At 38.1% G+C, this 21,619-nt stretch overlaps 1 pseudogene; it reads right to left on the bottom strand.

Annotated features, from left to right (window-relative positions):
• Positions 1-21,619, bottom strand: part of LOC105077965 (T-complex protein 1 subunit theta-like) — a 155,738-nt pseudogene that overhangs the window by 113,441 nt on the left and 20,678 nt on the right.

A 21,619-nucleotide genomic window follows, 5' to 3' on the forward strand; every position in this document is an offset into this window, starting at 1 on the left:
CTCTGGGAAGTAATTCTGACTCCACAAGCAGCATTTGCCACTCTATCCATTTTGTTTCATGTCCAGAATTTTTGGAAAGGAGATGGTGAGAGGAGATGCAGGGCAGGAAGAGGTGAAGTACTTAAAGAAAGCTTGCTGTTCCCATGGCTTTTGCTTCCTTATATGTTCCCTTCATTAAGCAACAACCCTAATTCTTATTAAAAATAAACACAACAGGGGCCATTTTCACCTGAGAAGAGTTGCACTCTGTAACTGAAAGTTACCATATGCTTTTCCTAGTACATCTGGGGTTACCAATGATCTGGAATAGTGAAAGCTTTTTCCAATCCCTCCAGCAAAAGTAGAAGTGGCGGTATCAGTGGGCAGCACTAAAGAGAATTTTGAGCATCTGGACATTTCAGTAATTAAGACAGCCCAGAGTATGCCAGTCTGTTAACAAGCACACCCCAAAATGAAGTGGTTTCCACAATTTGAAGATACAGTTGTTTTTATCTTACTTGTATCCTCTAGCCGTCTAGCACTGGACTTAAGAGTTCCAAGAACTGTAACTGAGCTCCAATACCACTTACTTGTAGCTTTGGGCAAGTGACTCAGTCTCTCCAAGCCTGAATTCCCTCGCCTACAAAACTGGAATATGCTTACCTACTCAAATTAAACAAAAGGAGTTTTGTGAGGTTCAAAAGGAAAAATGAATGTGAAAGTGTTTTGTCAACTATAAAGCACTTAGAAAGACATTATATTAAATGGATTAGCTATTGGTGGGGGTCCTTTTATGATCTTTGCTTGAGTTCCACCAACCATATAGCAGTTGGGTGGTCCTAACATGACTACCATCCAGGCCTCAGGTAGACCTTCCATTGCCTGAATCCATCGTTCATGGAAAAGGAATGAACTGAAACCAAATCAAATGTGTTCTTCTTGTTCCTCACAAATCTCCAGGTAATTAGAATTCTAGAGTGGTTTTCAAAGATAAGAATTAGGCTAGAAATCATAATTGCATTGGTTTAGGGATACACTATATAATATATATAATAAACTATAGGAAATTATGTTTCATGTATTCTATTAAGTTATTTTGGGGAAGCCCAAATTAAATGATATAAACTTGTATTTCATAAGAATGTACATCAATATTCATGTTCTTTGCTCAAGTCCTAGAAAATTCTTGTGAAAGGTATCCCTTTGCCCTTTGGATTTTAGTAAAGATGTTTTATTCTTCCTACTAAATCATTTCAAATTACATTCCATGCCAGTAGTATACGTTGTATATCCCGCCAGTCAATAGCTAGACTGCAGTGGCATTCATCCAGATTCCCATTTTTACATAAATGGTTTTAAAACACGTTCTCTATATTACATCCTAATCTCATGCTGGGCCAGCAAAATATACATGATTCAATATAATGCAAATAATATGATGATGAGAAAAAGTTACCAAGGAGTCAAAATGGTGTTATAAAGACTTACTATAAAATCCATATGCTCACTCTGAAAATATTCCAAATAAGCACTAGAAACTGACAGTTTAATGTGGTACTGAAAAGGTCAGATCAAGAAGCAGGAAGGCTCATGAAATCGAAGCACATGCAGAAGAAACAGCCAGAAGAGTATCACAACTCCTATAAAGAATTCCATATAACACGAGGCTCAAATTTCTAGCCCCAAACTTAATATACTTCTGTTCATATCAGAGACAAAATATCCTATCCATATTAGAAACATTGGAAAAGCAGAGTAAAATAGGTATTGTGTGTTCATACTAATCCCAATCAGTGAAAAGTTTAGCCACAAAATCCCTTCCTTAGAATTAATACATGTGAAATCTCCCCACATACCAAGATTTTACACATTCATCTGCCATTTAATTCAGTTGTCTGATGAGAATTCTTCATGTGCGTGGTACTTGACTATACTTTCTATACAGTTTGCTGCTAGCTGCTTTAGAATAATGTTCCAGGCACGGTCACTGGCTTACATATTCCCATGGTGCTTTTTCAAGATGAACCTCTTAAGTAATTTCTTCTTCCTAGTCTTTTGAGGAATCTCCACACTGTTTTCCATATGACCCAGGAATCCCACTCCTGGGCTTGTATCCAGAAGGAAATCTACTTCAGGATGACACCTGCACCCCAATGTTCATAGCAGCACTATTTACAATAGCCAAAACATGGAAACAGCCTAAATGTCCATCAACAGGTGACTAGATAAAGAAGATGTGGTATATTTATACAATGGAATACTACTCAGCCATAAAAACCGACAACATAATGCCATTTGCAGCAACATGGATGCTCCTGGAGAATGTCATTCTAAGTGAAGTAAGCCAGAAAGAGAAAGAAAAATACCATATGAGATCGCTCATATGTGGAATCTAAAAAACAAAAACAAAAACAAACAAACAAAAACAAAGCGTAAATACAGGACAGAAATAGACTCACAGACAGAGAATACAGACTTGTGGTTACCAGGGGGTGGAGGGTGGGAAGGGATAGCCTGGGATTTCAAAATTGTAGAATAGATAAACAAGATTACACTGTATAGCACAGGGAAATATACACAAAATGTTATGATAACTCACAGAGAAAAAAATGTGACGAGTGTGTATATGTCCATGAATGACTAAAAAATTGTGCTGAACACTGGAATTTGACACATTGTAAAATGATTATAAATCAATAAAAAAATGTTAAATAAATAAATAAATAAACTACAATAAAAAAAAAGTAATTTCTTCTTACTCAAGTGTAGCTTCAAGTATACATCTTATTAAGAGGATTGTGAAGGATTTGCCATGACCCTAACATTATTTTAAATGTATGGTCTATTACAACACGATCCCTATATTGTACCACATTCCCATATTCCAGACAGAGAAACTGGGGCAGAAAGGGGAAACTTTAATTCAGAACATTCAGTGATTGCAGTGATTGAGTCCAGTGACAGAATATGTTTCCAAATTCCACCCCTCCCCGCCCTTTTTTTTTTAATATAAGAGTTTTCCAGAGCTGCCTTAGAAGACCTTCTTCCAGGCTTGACCAGAACTCTGACAAACAACTAACTGCTTTTTAAAAAGAAGACCATGACTGCTGGAACTCCCTCTAAGTGGCATAAGTGAAATCAAAAGCCAATAGAATTAAATAACCTTGGCTCAGGCTACATGACAATTCTGACAGTAAAACTGTGAAATGCAAACATGCAACCATTTAGCAGAAAAAAATAAAAAGCTTCAGCATGTCTCTCAATCCAACATTAAGTCAAAACAAACAATAATGGAGTCATGAGATGCTTCCAAACTGGACTGGACAAGGCAAATCACTAGGCTGTAATATCAAATAATTGAGAAGCCCTCTTCCTTGAATGAGGCAGCAGACCCCAGGGTAATGTGTCCTTCCGTCTTCCAGTTTTCCCACCAGTGTAGTCACCTGACTCCATCCGAAATGGAGCTACTGCCTCGTGAACTGGGTCCCATGGGAAGTAGCAGCTCACCCTCAACCTCCATTTAAATGAAACCAAGAGTCAATGTATTCAATCAGCTATTTTCTGTATTGAGGGAAAGCTCAAGGAAAACAAAAAGAGCCAGAGAAATCATAGGTGGAAAGTAGGCTGTCCCAGTATTCTCCTACCTTAGCATTAAGAAGTTGGAACAATTACAAGAAGAGATTGAATTTTGAGGATTCTTTGATTTGTGGCTACTGCTATGTACTCCTTTACTTTGATTCAAAAGTTATTAATTCTTACAGCAACATTGCATAAACAGAAATTGCCTTTAATTCCAAAACTGAGAGACTTCTGCCTCAAAAAGTATCTTAATAAACTAAGAACTAGCAAAAGCATAAATAACAATGTCACAATGATCGATTTTAACTCTATAAAAATAATTGGAATAGAAATAAAAGTCCCAACTTGCTAGCTCAGAGACACCACTCCCTTCTTTCCTTTCAGCAACGTTTGTCACATAATAGTTATAATTTTATGTTTACTTTGTAATGTATTTCACAATAAATTCTTCCTCAGTTGAGGAATCATTTCAAAAATATTTTGAATGGCAAAGTGTATTTTGAATAATTCAAGAATTCATAGCAAGCTAAAGTATGCAAAACCAAATTTTACACAGCTCTTAGATCTATTTCTAAATTGAAAGCTGTTCAAAGAAATTATCTGTTCACATGTATACTAGTATTCCATCTGTTACATATTCATGACTTATTGAAAGGAAATTGTCCATAAAGATCACAGAATCATAAACTTGATAAGCAAAAAGGTTTGGAGACCACCTATGATTCCCTCAATAGAAAAGGAGACTGAGTTAATAAGCCAAATCCTAACCTTCGACATGACAGACTCAAATAAAAAATAAATCTATAAGCAAGTTGCTAATGACCTTTTAAAACACATTACAGGATCTTGCTCTTCCATAAAAGGCTTGTTCCAATCCTTTCCCATTAACTTCAAAAGAGAAAAGAAATCAGATTTGACATCTTGCAACTTGCTCCCTAAATGTAAGTCATGTGTACACATAGCAAGTTCTTTCTGATTCTGATTCTCATACATTTTTATTTCTATTTTTTCCATCCTTTAAGAAATCTTTTTCAAAGTTTTGTGTGGGAAATGTGTGTTTGTGTATGTGGTTTTAAGAAAGATCCTGAGCACAAAAGAAACCTCAGTAGATGCCTCTCTCTGGCCAGTGGAAGAAAGCAAGGATTAGTTCTGTGGCTGCATGTAATGAATTTTTACTGTGGAAATCATTGTGACATTTCAAGGGGAAAAAGTCCCCAAATATCTGAATAGTTATAGTGTATGTATCATAAATTACACCAACTGGTTAGGCTTTCTTCCTGCAAAGAGAATGTACTGAATTCATAAACATGAGCCAATACACTAGAATGTGACAGCTCATGGATCTCCTCCCACCCAAAGAAGAGTCTCCACTTGATACCTATTATTTTATGCCAAATAAATCCAGATCTGAAAAGCTCCTAATTCAATAATGTTAAAGGGCAAATACAAAACAGTATGCTTCCTGCTAATTCTTGGAAACAAGATGGAAGCTTATTTGTCAACAAACTGCAGAATCCTAAAGCTCAAGACCATCTTTTTCAAAATCTTCACTTCAAAGATGAGAAACCCCAAGCCTAAAGAGGTGGCATTGTTGATACTCACAAGTTTATAAAATAAACCTGAACTCCAACACCTCTAAACGATTATTATTTGAAATATTTATTTTGTTCCCTCAAACTCTGTAATCCTGTTCTTAAAACTTTGACATAAAAGTCCCACCTATAATTTAAAGAATATCTTACATCTATCTCCTCCATGATGATTTCCTGCACTCTTCAGCCAGAAAGGGAACCTTCTAAGCCCTAGGATATCTAATTTACAGCTCTTATTTAGCATCCATAGCATACTTCCCCGCGTTGCTCTTATTCACTTGTGCGTTTCACTTGCCTCACCACATCTAAGTTTAAGTCTAGACAGTGTCTATCCCTCAGTTATACTCCTAAAGCACATTTGTCTTTTGGGGAAACCCATGGGCCCCTTTGAAGTCACTGTCTAAATTTGTATTATAGTGAATTACTTAAAAATCTGGATCCTGCAACATATTAGGAAGCCCTGATTGTCCATGATTTTGTCTGGGTTTTTTGTTTGTTTTTGTGTTTAAAAGCTCCCACTGCACCTATTTTTGTACCTTACAATTAGGGAAATTAAGTACTAAAATAATATTGTGCCTGGCACACAGTAGGTGCTCAAAAATATAGCTCCACAAAACCATGGAAATCTTTCTAAGGTACTATTATAAGACTAATTCATTTTTTCAAAAGTTGCACAGTATTCCATAGCATGAATAAACCCACTCTATCCAATCATGTCCCTATTAAGGGTACTTACTTGGTTTCTAGTTTCTGACCCCTACAAACACAGCTGTAATCAACAGCCTTCCACACTAAGTTCTGCTATCACATGATATGTGATCCCTAAAAATCACCTGGCTAAGCAACATCATGCAGTAAAAAACCACAGGGCTTCTAGAAAGTATGGGGTTAGGGAGCACAATGTCAAAAACCTTCCCCCAGAAGTCAACATACTAAAAAACAAAAATAAGACTTTAAAAAATGGTAGCACAATTTCACACATGATAACTGGTTAAGAAATACATAAATACTACAATAGATACTTACACTCAATCGTGAAAAAAGACCTGGAATGTGCTGGAGGAAATGGGCATCAGAAGGGTTGCTGCTAGTGAGTTACTGTGAAGTGGTGGAAGGAGGGTTATCTGAAATCAGATGGAAAGTTCTAACAGCAGATGTGGCTGGGTGTGGCTCCTAACATACACAGCGAACTAAGGTAGCAGGAGATGGGTGAGGTGTACTCTTTGTTTTCCCAGGCAGCTGGGTAGCTGGGTGCAGTTTCCTGCCATCCTTTAGTATTTTTTGCAAAGGAAATTATGCATAAGCCAAAGCAAAATTCACATTATGTTCAAAGTGTTCCCCAATATATCAGTAGCATTGGAATAAATTCACATTTTCAAAGTAAATGTTAGAGCACAAGTAACTGAGTAAGTACCTCTAGATGCCAGTGTTTTCATTCCTATGGGTTAATTTCCAAGCTAGAGATGATGGGTTGAAAGATTTGTGCCCTATGTTGGTTTATAGATACTGTCAGATTGCATCTAGTTTTAACAATTTTAAGCTATTTTCTATTTTCATACCCTCAGAGCAAACAATTCAGTCCCACACTCTACACCCCAATTTGAGATAACAACTGTGAGACTGGGTCAGATTTCCAAGAAGGGATCCTGGACCTTGCTTTGTACTAGCCAAGGAGCCAAATGCTTAATTTAAAGGACCAGGCATTTCCTGGGAAAATCAGGAAAGAAAGCTACTTCTGCTTATCTGTCCTTCACCTGTCTATGCTGCTCACAAACAGAAATAGAAGATTCTTCAGATTCCAAGGTACTTTTTAAAATTTTTTTTAAATCTCTTTTGAAAAAGATTGAAATACGTAAGAGAGAAGAAAAATAACATCACTTACGATTCCAAGTTGAGATAACCATTTTTAATATATTGGTGAAGTCTACGTCTGTGTGTTTTGACATAATACGATATTTAGTTCTATCTTAATTATTTCATGTAATAATCATTAAGATGCTGCTTATTAACACTATATACCTGCATAATACCCTACTTTACTACATACCATAATTTACCTAGACATTTTTATTGCTAAAAATTAGACTGTTTTCAAATGTATGGTATTATAAATCTCTCTCCCATTGGTATTTTGTGCATATATAAATATATGTGATTATTTCTTTTATAATCATTTATACGTGCATATATTGTACATGTACATTACATGTGTAATTATTTCCTTAGAATAGTTTCCAAGAATGAGACTTTCTGAAACATTAGAATGTTTAATGCTACTGATATTTTAGAAAACTCCCTTTCAAAAAATTTATACCAATTTACACAAATCCAGCCTAAACCAGATTTTAATATTATATTTTGTAAACCTACCTTAATTTGGTGCTTGAAATATTATATTTTCTCATAATTTGTATTTCTATTACTTGTAAGAATATTTTATCCTTTATAACAACCACTGTCTTTCCTCTTCCAAAACTTTTTGGGTTCTGTATCAAATCTTTTACTGATATATTCGATTTTAATATACTAACCCTTTGTCTACTGTATTTACTACAAATATTTTTAATAGTTAACAGTTTACTATTCATCTTTTTATTTTTTACAAGGTTTTTTAGTATTAGAGAATTTTACTAAAGTTTTAAAATTTTATCTGGTGAGATTTATCAAAGTTTTCCTTCGATTACTTCAACTTGCTTACAATTTGAGGACTTTTTTAAACTGTTTGATTTACACACAGTAAAACTCACTCTTGGTGGTATATAGTTCTACGGATATTGAAAAATAAGTGGAGCCCTATGATACATCATGATGGTGACAGAGAAAGGTTGCATCACAGCCAAAGTTCCCTCCTGTTCCCCCCTTTGTCACCTCCTACTCCTAAGCTCTAGTTCCAAGCAACTACTGATCTGTTTTCCATCCATGTAGTGTTCCCTTTCCCAGATGTCATATGATGAAATCATACAACACATAGCCTTTGGGGTCTGGCTACTTAGCAAATCTGAGACCCATCCGTGTAACTGTGAATCATAGCTCATTCTTTTCACTGCTGAGTAGTTGTTCATGGTATGAATGTACCACAGGTTGTTTTATCATTAACTAGATGATGGACATCTCAGCTGATTCCAGTTTGGGGCAAATATGAAGCTACCATAAACATTTCCATACAGAAAACCTAAGTTTTCATTTGTCTTGGATAAATACCTAGAATAAATTCTGGATCATATGATAACTTTCTGTTTAACTTTATAAGAAACTGCAAAACTGTTTTTCAAGTAACAATATATTTTTGCATATCTACCAGAAATGCCTAAGAGTTCTAGTTGCTCCAGTCCTGGTGAGCAACTGTCCCTCTACTCAAGATAGGTATTGGTTCACTGCTCTAAACCCAGGCTCAGAACCCAATACATGTATTCTGCCAGCTATGAAGAATATCTATTCATTCAAGGATGGGGGCAACTAATAATGGGGTGAGTCCATGGCTGTAGTGACTCCGTGTCTTACCTGCTCCTATACAACCCCACTCTGATAGAATACCGTTATAATTCTTCAGACCCCTCTGTATTAATGTCAACTTGGACCCTGTGTCCACTAGTCCTCAAAATGTCTGGTTACTGCCCTTTTCCCAGTGAAGGTACTTAAGTAAATGTCAAGTTCCTTTGGGGAAGGCTGAGGGGATTATTGCTGAACCCATTTGCCATGGTGTTTCAGGGCTCTTCCTTATAGGGACCAGGCCTCTCCCTGTGTCAACAGGTCTAAGAAGCACAACTTTTATTTGGATGTCTGCTTTGGCATCCTGATCATCCATTCTTGATTTGTTTATGTAAATTAAATAAAATCCTGACTGGCTGCCTATCTATCCTGCCCCTGGGAACCCTGAGTTACTTTAACTAGAGCCAGAGCCCTCCACAGGTCAGGTCCTCTGGCTACCATGCTGACTGAATTATTCATTATAGTAACTGTGCCCATCTTGCTAATTACAGTTAAGTGCTACAACCTGGTTTTTGTTTTTTTTTTTTTTTTAATCAGTACTTTTGAAGAAGACTGCTATCAGTTAGTTTCTCACCATGCAGATCCATCTCTCACAAGCAGATTTTTCATCAGCTTGACAAATAACATGTCCTCCAGGACCTCCCATGGAGCACAGTCAGCTGGGGGGTGTTCGAGCCTTACTCAGATATCCTCTTGGGTAGGCCCTGTCTTCTCAGCCTTTTGATCCCTGCCTCCTCTGTCTGCCATATGTGTCCTGACATTTCAACTTCACTTAATGTGGGCCATCATTTCCCCCAAGTTGCCAAGAGCCATCTTAGCAGCCTATTTCCATCTCCTGGGTTCTTGATAGAGTGTTAAGTCCTATAACCTGGGAGAATGCTCTCATGTACGTACGTACGTACATACGTACACGCGCGCACACACACACACACACATACATCCCCCCCTGGTTCCAGTCAATACATATTAGCCTGGCAAGTAGTTCCTTGGGTATAAACCTCTTTACTCTTTTATCAGGTCCAGCATTCCTTGGCTGGTTTATATTGTGAATTAACCTTAGTTCTTGGGCTAGTATCCAGAAATGAAGTTAAGGATAGTTCCTGAAGACAGAGTGTGTTGTATCTCAAAGCCTGTGTGTCACCTTCAAGCAGCAAGGAGGACTAGCATTTAATAGTGTGGAGTGGACCACTTCTGTGGGCCCAGAGATTTAGGAAATCCGAAGACTCAAGGTTTTTGAGGACATAAACACAGATGTCTCCATTTTAAGTCTCACAGTCCTGCTACTTTTTAACCAGGGCCCTGATCTCACTATACTAGGTGTAGGGGTTGAAAATTCAACCTTCCCTGAAGTTCCACTACCCTCATAATCAAGCCTTGGGCTTGATCCTCAACTTTTTCTTCCTCTCTTTGAATGTTGCCAAGACAACCCTCTGGCTTACATAACTCACCTTAAATGAATGCTTAACCACTCTTAGTTTTTGTCTTTCTTTAAAGTACTGCTTGCACATAGCAAAAGCTATCTGATTCCACTGGCCTGATCATTACTATTTTACTAGAAACTCTTAAATGCCTGAGATAGTGCCCCTGTCAAGGCATCCCCTTCCACTGGAACCTACCCTGGTTCACTACTTGAAAGTTCTAACAGCACTGCTATGGCATGCCAGGGGCTGTCAGTGCCCCACCCTCCACTAGGGATGGGGTTCTCATTGCCCTCCAGCCAGCAGGTGATTCAGCTCCAAAATTTCATTGTAGAGTTTGGGTCCTCAAACTACTCCTGGTACCAACCGGTATTTAAGTTGGGTTCCCCAGAAAATAGATTCTAAGGCTGCACACCTGTAAAGGAATAAGGAAGGAGGATTGGGCAAAGGGAGAAGTTGAAGTTCTTCAGTTTTAACAGAGGCCTTGGCCAATCCTTCAAGAAGCCCTGGAACTAGAATGGCCCTTCAGAGTTTTCTAGAATTAAGGCAAAGAGGCCAAGTCTTTGTACATCCACATAGATCAACTATTTCAATTGTGAGCTGTCTCCAGGAAGAAAGTGTAACCTTAAGCAAGGAAGCTGTCTTACTCTAGAGCAATTTCAAAAGGGATACTCAGCTGTGAGATGCTTGCAGCCATTACTCTCTGCAGGAGTGGGAATGGAGGGCAGCAGGCCTGCAGCGAGAGTCTGGGTGACTCACTGCAGCACCCAATAAAGCCCCACAACAACAACAAAATAGTAGGTGGAAAAAATGTTCATAAAAAGTCAGCATAACGCACAAGTACGAGAATTAATTGTACCATAAATGGAGAAATTACTATTACGTAGCCACTAGGAAATAAAAATAGGACCAAACTCTGGCTAAGAGATAAACTCTCCTAAGCACAAGATGTGTTCTGTCAGCAGCACAATCTCCACAGCCCTGAATCCATCCTCACCAAAAAGCTGGCGTGCGGCGTCTGCACAAATTTTTACCTGCCTACCCTCCAAGCCACTACTAGCTGTGTTCAGCCCCAAGGGCAATAACGGTGGGAGGTCTCGGTTTCCAAAATGGATATGGTTTTGTGCAATTACACCACCTTCTACCATTAAGTCAACACTCGGCTTTAACTGGGATAATGGGGAAGTAGGGGGCGGTCTGGCTTCTAGTTCCTTGTGTGAGGCGCTTGGAAGCCGCAAGTAAACAACAAGTAAAAAGATGAATAGACAAAAATCAACAACTCATCTTGTAACCGTAACAGTGAAGAGGACGCAGGGCAAACCACTGCCCCCAGGATTAGAGAAACAGGCAAAGAGAAGGAGTTACCTTTGGGATGAAGTGCCGAGCAGGAAACCGGGAACTGTGACGATGTTCTCGAGGCTCCACAGGAAAATGTCTGAGAGTTAAAAACTCCAGGGAGTCGCAGTAATAGGGGGGCCCTATAATACTGCGAGATTTACCTCAGGGAGCCCGACCAGAGTTCTTCAGAAAACACCGGAGAAAAATCCTCTCCTGCTCCCAACAGACAGGAGAAGAATAGGAGCCATTTTGAAATATCCCAGCGTCCTCTGTTCTTCTTAAAAAGCCCGCCTGCCCGCCCCGGAAACTAGTTAACCGGAGCCTCACCTGCTGGGTGTTATCAGAGCCTAAATGACTTGTGGGAAGGGAAATAACCAACGTTAGCCCACTCTGGCCGTTCCTGTCCCACCTCATGGGGGAGAAAAAAAACTGCGACACTCTAGTTACGTTCCAGCCCAGAGGCACAAGCTCACAAATGCCTGCCGCCCAATCACCGGAGGACAGAGCGCTTCCCCTCCCCGACACCTCACCGCCGCATTACTACAGGCTTACTGACCGCAGTTCCGGTTACCTGGTACCTCATGTCCTGCTACCAAGAGAAAAGGCATGCCAAACAGCAAAAAGAAAGAAATAAAGAAAAAAAATAAAATAAAACCAAAACACGATTTGAAGAAACAGAGCAAACATCAGAACCGGACATGACAGGGATATTGGAATTCTCAGATCCGGAATTTAAAACCATGATTAATATGTGAAGGGTTCTAATGGATAAAGTAGACAACATGCAAGAATAGACAGGCAATGTAAGCGGAGAGATGGAAATCCCAAGAAAGAACCAAAAAGACACGCTAGAGATCAAAAACACCGTAACAGAAATATGGAATGCCTTTAATGGGACACAGCTAAGGAAAGAATCTCTGAGCTTGAGGACATCCCAATAGAAAACTCCAAAACCGAAAGCCAAGGTAAGGTTGGAAAAACAACAGACCAGAACATCCAAGGGCTGTGGACAAGTACACAAAGTACAACATATGTGTAATGGGAAGACTGGAAGGAGAAGAGATAAAGGAACAGAAGAAATACTTAAAGAAATGACTGAGAATTGCTCCAAATTAATGTCAGATACCAAGCCACAGATTCAGGAAGCTCAGAGAACACCAAGCAGCATAAATATCGAAGGAAAGAGACTGAAATTACTTGAGTCCTCCTCTCTCCCAACTGAGGGTTATTAATCAGCATAGATAATTATAGGAAGTGTGCTTTTCAAAATTCTGTGGCCTGGATGATTCTGACCAGTTATCTAGGTCTTCTTCATTCAATCTGGTGTGTAAACTACTGTAGAGACTCTTGAGACCCATCAGCCCCACAACTCCGGTTTCCCATGCCAAAGAAATGTCCTAACCCCATTAATGGTAGGAACACCACCATTTCAAATAAAGAAAGTCAAATGAGGTGGTTTCTGAAAAGTTACAGATCAATCATCATGCTATAAAAAGTATAGAAGTTATTATACTGTAAACATATTCTAGGAACCCACCCAAGGCCTTTCAATTCTCATGAGAGAGAACTGACAGTATGGCCCCGTATGGCCTTTGGCTTTAAATAAACCTAAGTTCAAGTCCTGGCTCTGCTGCCTTGTAGCTTTGTTTTCATGGGCAAATTATTTAACTTGTCTATGCTTCATTTGCCTCTTTCATAAAATAAATAAATTAATGATACCTACTTCATTGAGTTGCAATAAAGATCTTTTTGCCTTAGCATAAGTAAATAGCTTTGGACCAGGCACAGAGAAAGTCCTTAATTAATGATGCCTATACTAATTAGTATTTTATTAGTGCCCTAGGTGTGGGTATAACTCAGTGGTAGAGTGCATGCTTAGCATGCACGAGGTCCTGGGTTCAATCCTCAGTACCTCCATTAATGAAAAACAAAATACAAACCTAATTACCTCCCCTGTCCAAAAAACAAAGCAAAAAAAAAAAAAATTCAGTACACTAATTATTATCTGTATTATGATTAGTCACTGTGTAAGCAATCTCCTTTCTCAGTGTTCCTGAGTTGTCAGAACACAGCTTAACAGAAGCAAGGGATGGTTTTCTTAGTGTTTTAAATTGTGGCCCTCCTGAGGAACAGCAACTGAACTGTGCTTGTTTAATGTGGTTCGCTCTGCACCATATGTGTGTGGGCTTTTAATAAATGCTATTAGATGATGATGATGAGTTCCTGGAGACAGAGCTGTGTTCAGCAGAGTCACGACATTATGCTTGGCCTAACTTTCTGCTACTCAACTCCAGGAATGCTCTTGTGAGCAGTACAGAAACTTCTGAAATTTCCATTTGAGGTGAAGTGCCACTGCCAGCAAGCCTCACAAAGGGAGTTATTAACCCTCACCCTTTTTTCTTGTGGCTCCTTCCAAGCTGACCCTCAGAAGAGCCTTCTCAGTGGGCTGCCCTGGTTCTCAGGAGACCGGTGTGTTCCACAGCAGCACTATCTCCCAACTCCCCAAGTCCAAACTATGCAGAACAGTTTATTACAGCCCCATCAAAAGGAAAACGAAACCAAGGACTCACAGTCTTCAGTCCCTCATCGACACAAAATGAGCTTACAGCTCCAAGGATTCAAACAGGGTTTAAACTTCTTTGAAATGTTTTCATTAAAAACAGTGATATGTTAAAACACCAAGACTGAAAACTAAGATCAAAGGCAAAGACTTTCCCCCAATACCCTACATTAAAGTGCCTGGGAGGCACAAAGAGCTCTTCATCCATTGGGGATCAGGCCATTTGAAAGAGCACAAGCTCTTTTCACAGGTAATTCGCTTTCCACTGAGTTTTGTGTTGGTAAGTTTTCCTCACTAGTCTAAAATTATATTTGCCAACTGTATTTGAATTAAGTCCCCTTTGTTTCAGATGTGCCCCCTTATTTTTAGAAGATAATGAATTTCTTCTAGAGTGAAACGTTAACTTCCTTACCTAGGAAACTTCTACCCTCCTGCCCAAGAGTTATAATTGGAAAGGGTCTCATGACCCATGGTACAGCCTTCCCAAGTAGAATGCTTTGGACACAGTGCTGTAAATGAACAAAGCTTCCTTTCAGACAACATGGGTTCTCCAAACACAGAGACAGCTGTGATGCTTTGCGAGATCAAGAGAGAGCCCGTGTTTAACAGTGATGACCTAGACTGGCAGCAGCATTATGAGCTCTGCAGACAATCTGTCTGTGCAGGCTTGGACCTGGTTTCCAAAGTTCATTGAGACTATTGCCCAAAATAGCAGGGAAGAGTGAAAAAAGATTCAAGAGAGCAGAAGGACATCAAATCACATTTGGGGGCAAAGGAGACATAGGGAGAGGCCTGAGACAACTGTGCCTCTTCTTTGAAAATAACAATAAACCTATGAGTTTAATACTGCAAAAGTCACAGAAATGAGACATCTTGCCTTGCTCCACCTAAGTTTGTGTGTTTGCTGTTACTCCAAGTCACTCTTCAATACATTTAATCAGATCATATCAGGACTTGATCAATCATTTCATCAAGTTTTTAAACTCATCCACAGAGACTTTGGAACAATATTCTTTTTTTTTCCATTGTGGACAAGTCTGTTGTTACTGGCAATGTGTGCAGGAACTAGTCCTGGTGACCTCTCTGTGAACCCACCAAAAAGTCAAAATTTGCAATTTCTTGTGCAGTGTAAAGCTGAGCTTTGACCTGGAGGACTTTGTTGTGGTGGCTTTCCCCAGGAAATCAAAGAGACTGGTCATTTCCCAAGTCCTCAGAAGCAACTCTATTGTGAGAATCTCTCAGGGGCCTCTGAGTAAGCATCTCCCAACTTAAAGATTCAAGTATGAGTTTCCATTAGTATTTAGAGGCTCTAATCTAAGTCTCAAGTCTTTTGAGAGGTGACAGGAAGACAAAAGCAAGAAAAAAAAACTGTTTATGAGGAAAGAAGAGGTAAGATAATATAAAACGTAAGAGGAGAGAGTCTGTTTCTGCTGTATGACTATATCAGTCTTTCCATCTTTGGGGAATGTCTCATTTCTTTTTTCGGGTCCCTTCCATTGTTCTTGCTGGCTCTTCTCACGCAGAGAGCAAATACCTTCTCTGCCAATTACAATCGAATCTCTTACACCTCTGCTGGGAACAATCTGTAGGCTGGACTTTATCCCAATTTACTTGGATGCCCTTCCTGTTGGCCTTATTTTCTCTGTCTCATTTATCAGCCCTCTCGAAGAAATTAGGTCCTGCTAATCTACACCTCATTCAGATGTTGACATAACTTTTGTCACCTGCAGTTCTACTTGTTGAAAGTAGTTGTGTGTGTGTGCTATCTGATGACCAGAGCCCAGCAGGTCATCTTTATGATACATTTCAGTGAGACACTCAATTTGTAGGTTTATTCACCCATATCCTTCTCCTCTTGTTTACTCAACTCATGGGATCACTTCTCTCTCTTAGAACCATATGGCTTTGTGAGAGCCACAATCAGTCAGTAAGTATTTATTAAATGAGCATCCATTATTTGCCAAAACTTTGTTAGATAAACAAAACATAAATCATGAACAGAGCTGAAAAGGACCCTACAGCTTTAGTCTAAAAGTGTCATGTCTTAAACAGAGAAATGGAGATGTAGAGAGGTAAAATAAATTTGCAAGTCATCCTGCAATAATGTGATGAGACTAGAACAAGAAAACAGTTCTTGTCACAACTCCTGGGCTTTCACATGTTCGAGGGGCCTCCAACTGAGTTGCAATGACAACTTAAAATTCGATAACATCATAACCCAAAACCATTTCCATATAAACTTTCATAGTCCCCTCCAGCTAAAAAATTCTATGCTGTTTGAAAATACTTATTGATGCCTAATCTTCCTAATGTTTTCCACAAAAGCAGACTCTAAAGAGAAAGCTAATTAATTCTTTTGTTCTTTCCATTGTTCAAATTCTTACTGACCTCATTGGTCCTGGGAAATCTTCCCTATCAATAGTCCCGAAAGAATCACAAAGTAACACACAAGTCAGCAGTGAGCTCAATGAATACAGAGCGGCATGTGACGGGAAGTCTGTGAGGGAGAAGCCTTACAACTACATATATGAAATGAAAGATGGTAATTCTTATCCTCACCAGTAACAATTCTGGTAAATTAGCTTAAGCAAAGCATGCAGCTTTGTCCAAATCTTTAATCTAAACTAATCCATTTACTACTAACCATATGTGTCTTAAGTCTGATCCAGAGTCCCTTCAAAGCATTTGTGTGTGTGTGTGTGTGTGTGTTTCATTCATAAGGCTTTTACTTTGTGAGAATTTGTGGAACTACAATGCACAGAAGAGAGGGACTTAGAGAAGAAATGAGAGCACAATCTCTGTCTTAGAAGTCTTCTTGCTCAGCCCTCACACGCACCTGCCTTCATCCAGGTGCCCCATCTTTTGACTTGGACTAGATATGTCCCAGGTGTTGAGAAGGAAACATATGAAGAGCAGCCCTTACTTCAAATTTCTTCTTTCAATGTGTATTCTCTGCTGAAGTTCATTCTTGCTTCTGATAAGTGTGGTCCCACTTTTTCAGATCTTTTCAGATCCTTAACCTCTTGTTGTACAGATCCTTGACTTATATTACTAATGCTCTATCTTCTGATACTGACTGGACCCTTGAGCCCTTAAAGGTCTCTCATTTTCCTGGCCTGGGTTCCCTGTCCTTGCAGCCCCCATTTCTTATTGACTTTAACCCCAGACACCTTCTTGCTCTCTCTGAATTTGACATAGGGTACTCTTGGTACATAATTGTTAGCCTTTTTGTAACTTTCCAGGATCTTCTATTCTGATGTTTGAGAAAGCGATTAATATTCACAAACAGAAGGCATGTGAGTGAGGTCTGAAAGAATATCAGGCTGTGGATAAAACCCTCGCGGGCCTGAGCATGATCACAGTCATTCATTAAGATTTAGAACAGCTTGGAAATTAGCAGAACCTACTGAACTCTGACTTTCAAATAATCCAAACATTTGTTTAACATGTTCAACTTTTTGTTAGAAAAATTAAAAAGCACTAAAACTAATTTACATAAGGAATCATTCTAAAAAATTTCTCCCTACATGTATGTCCTGGGTTCAGTATATATTCAGAATGATCTCTTACATTTTATATATTCAGTTCCAGAATCTCACACCAATGATCCTGGAGCAACAAAAGTCTTTTGTTCATTGATTTAAGATTAAAATGGCCCCATGACCTTGTGCAGACATAAAGCAGTAGCAGACATTGATGAATGTTGGAATAATTTTCAATATCAAAAGTTTGATTCCTTAATTATTCAGCAAAAACTAATTAAATGGCAAACACTAACTTCTAATATTTAATTAACTGAGATTTTAAAATACTAAAATATTTAATATACTAGTATTAACTATTAAAAAATTTTAAATATTTTAAAATACTAAATACAATGGAAATCTATTATAACCTGATTTATTAAATGACTTCTGCATGTCTGAGAACTGAGTGTCAGTTCCCTAAAATATGCCTGCACTGAGATGACATCACTCATCTTGCATTACCAGTAACTATACTTAATCAAGTCATTTAAGGTCTGTAAGCCTCAGTTCTCTCATGTGTAAAACAGGGTGGTGCGTGCTTAAGTAAATGACATTTCAAGCCCTTTCCAACTGTAAATTTATTTGATTATGTGAATTTTATAACACTGTGTTATATCAAAAATATCACCCACATATTAATCCTTTCCTATGGCAGTAAAAGGAAAAAGAAAACATAAGCACAAAATAAAATCTCATATGGTGTCTCCAGCATGCTAAATAAAAGCCTGTAATTCTCATTGACTCTAAAAGGAGTTCTGCAGATGTGTAAGGAAGAACATAAACACTGTGCCTCTGTGAAGTGAAACTGAATGACTATGAACCAGACAGCTGCACAAGAATGACTTCACTTGAGCTATGCTTTGGTACCTGGTACTCAAACCAGCTGTGCACATTCTCAGATCCAAATTTATTTGCAACAAGAAAGTGTTAGGAGATGCAAGGGAGACAATTTATTTACCTGCAGGAGATGACAGGTTGAGAGATACCTCAAGTAACTTGCAAGTCATTGGTGACTATAGGAAATTTCCCAAACAGAAATATTTGCTTATTTTTCCTGTTTTGTTTTAAACCAATATCCAGTTGAGCATCTACCATGTGCCAGACTCTTCAGGGATAGAAAGATAAATAAGACAAAGGTCTTGCCTTCAACTCTGTAGCGGAGGCAAGACATGCACAAATAGATACGGCACAATGAGGTAAGGACTGACCCATAAGTAGCTGATATGACATTCTGTAAGAACTCCAAAAAGGTTTTTGGCTAATCAGCATCAAGTCACTTAGACATAAATGATATATATCACATATATATATATATATATGTGACATATATCACATAGACATAAATGATAAGTATACACATACACACACATTTGTTGGAAGTCAAGAAGTATGATTATAGTAATTAAGCATTTTAATAAAACAATAATGAACTGGATAAACTTAGTGAAAATTCAGTAAGGCGTATAATTATAATCCTAATGACCTTGTTTTATCTCATTAATAAAAGTGTTGGCATTTGTTGTTCCAGCAGAAATTAGCAAACCTGTTCAAACCATTTCATACATGGCCCTCTATTAAATAAAATGTTTCTTGGAAACACTAAACTAAAAGCAAAATGAATGACTCCATCTCAAAACACTGTTCCTTGGAATCTCTGACAACCTTGTTTAAAACTTAAAGCATTACAATTTCTAATTTTGTCTTTTCATCTAAATAGTTTTTAATGAAATATTTAATATCTTTAGTGGAAATGGCACATTAAATATAAAATAAAGAATAAAACTGAATTTCTACATACTGAGAGCTAAAACTTCCTTATAAGATTGGCCACATACATATAACTCTTCTCTCCAAAAATGTACTAAAATGTCAGTAGAGGTATTACCCCTGCCAACGTGGCAGTTCCTTCCTTTGCCTGATGGTTTGCTGGAATGGGGATCCCAGAATGCCAAAATGTAGTTTTAAATTAAGTTGGACTCTTATAGTCCAAGGAAGAATTCCCCTTCTGGGAACCAGGATCTCTAGACCCACAGAACCGAGAGGTGCATACTGTCGGTGAACTGGATGGTCCCAGATGCTTGTAGGCTTCTTGCTAGGGACAATGCAACATATAAAGGTCACTGGCTTAGGGCAAATACTGGATCCTGAAGGATAGTGCCCAACATTTGCAGGTGTCAACAGGTCCCTGAATTGTGCCATCAAGAGGTCATTCCAAAGCTCTATCAGGCCAGCAGCAGCTACAGAAGACTGCAAATGTAAGTCAGTAACAAAATAATGCCCCCTGAAGATGGGGAATGCAAGAATCAAATTAAAGGGAATCTGGCATGGCGACAAGCATCTGCTACAGGAAGGTCAACAAGAATTGAAAATTGAGCTGATTCAAATTTCAGAAGCCCTCAAAAGGCTGAGGATGCCAAGGAAACAGGTAATGTTGGAAAAAACAAACAAACAAAAATCATCACAAAGTTTAAATTCTCAAAAAGGTAAGAAGGAAATGGCATTAATTCAACCAGAAAGGGAGCATTAAAAGAGAAACAATCAAAAATAATAGAGAAAGGAATGTGACAATGAATATATATATGTTCATGTATAATTTAAAATTTGTGCTCTACACTGGAATTTGACACAACATTGTAAAATGATTATAAATCAATAAAAAAATGCTTAAAGATAATAAAGAATTCTGGGAAAGTAGAAATGTGATAGACAAAATTTTAAATTTGGAAGGATTAGAAGATAAATTGAGGATATCTCTCAAACATAGAATAAAAATGTTAAATGGGCTGAGAGGTGACAAGAAAGTAAATCTGAAAAGTTCTCATCACAAGAAAAAAATTTGTAACAATTTATGGTGACAGATGTTAGCTAGACTTATTGAGGTGATCATTTTGCATTTACCAAATATTGAATCATTGTGTTGTACACTTGAATCTAACATAATGTTGCATATCAATTATATCTCAATAAAAATTAAAATGATTGAAAAATAAAAAATAGAATAGATAAAATGACAAGTTCGGAATATCCTAATACTTGATAAATCAGAGTTCCAGAAACACAGAAGAAATCAGGGAAAAAAATATCACTGAAATAATCCAAAAAAATTTCCCCAACAGGACGTGCCTCCACAGACTAAGAAAATCCACTACATGCTCACACAATGAAAAGACCTATAAAGCAAGCAAGCATCATAACAAATATCCATAAGCATCCAACCCTCTTTTTTTGCTGATGGGAATGCAGTTTGGTGCAGCCACTGTGGAAAACAGTATGGAGATTCCTCAAAAGACTAGGAATAGACTTACCATATGACCCAGGAATCCCGCTCCTGGGCATATATCCAGAAGGAACCCTACTTCAAAAAGACACCTGCACCCCAATGTTCATAGCAGCATTATTTACAATAGCCATGACATGGAAACAGCCTAAATGTCCATCAACAGATAACTGGATAAAGAAGAAGTGGTATATTTATACAATGGAATACTACTCAGACATAAAAACCAACAACATAACGCCATTTGCAGCAACATGGATGCTCCTGGAGAATGTCATTCTAAGTGAAGTAAGCCAGAAAGAGAAAGAAAAATACCATATGAGATCGCTCATACGTGGAATCTAAAAAAAAAAAAGAAATACAAAACAGAAATAGACTCACAGACATGGAATACAAACTTGTGGTTGCCAAGGGGGCAGGGGGTGGGAAGAGATAGACTGGGATTTCAAAATTGTAGAATAGATAAACAAGATTACACCGTATAGCACAGGGAAATATATACAAGATCTTATGGTAGCTCACAGAGAAAAAAATGTGACAATGACTATGTATGTTCATGTGTAACTGAAAAATTGTGCTCTACACTGAAATTTGACACAACATTGTAAAATGATTATAAATCAATAAAAAATGTTAAACAAACAAACAAAAAACAAATATCCATAAGCATCCAAAATAAAGAGTGCAGAAATTTTTAGAGAGGAAAGGGAAATGGGGGGGCGGGGGAGCACATGTAAAAGAATTAAAAATTGTATTCAAATTCTCAAGAGGTACATCAGATGCTAAAAAAACAGTGAGAAAAATTACTTCAAAGTCCTAAAAGGAAGATTATTTTCAACCCAGAATTCCATATCTAGCAA

This window comes from Camelus bactrianus, chromosome 1 (assembly GCF_048773025.1).
Source record: "Camelus bactrianus isolate YW-2024 breed Bactrian camel chromosome 1, ASM4877302v1, whole genome shotgun sequence".
Lineage (NCBI taxonomy): Eukaryota > Metazoa > Chordata > Mammalia > Artiodactyla > Camelidae > Camelus > Camelus bactrianus.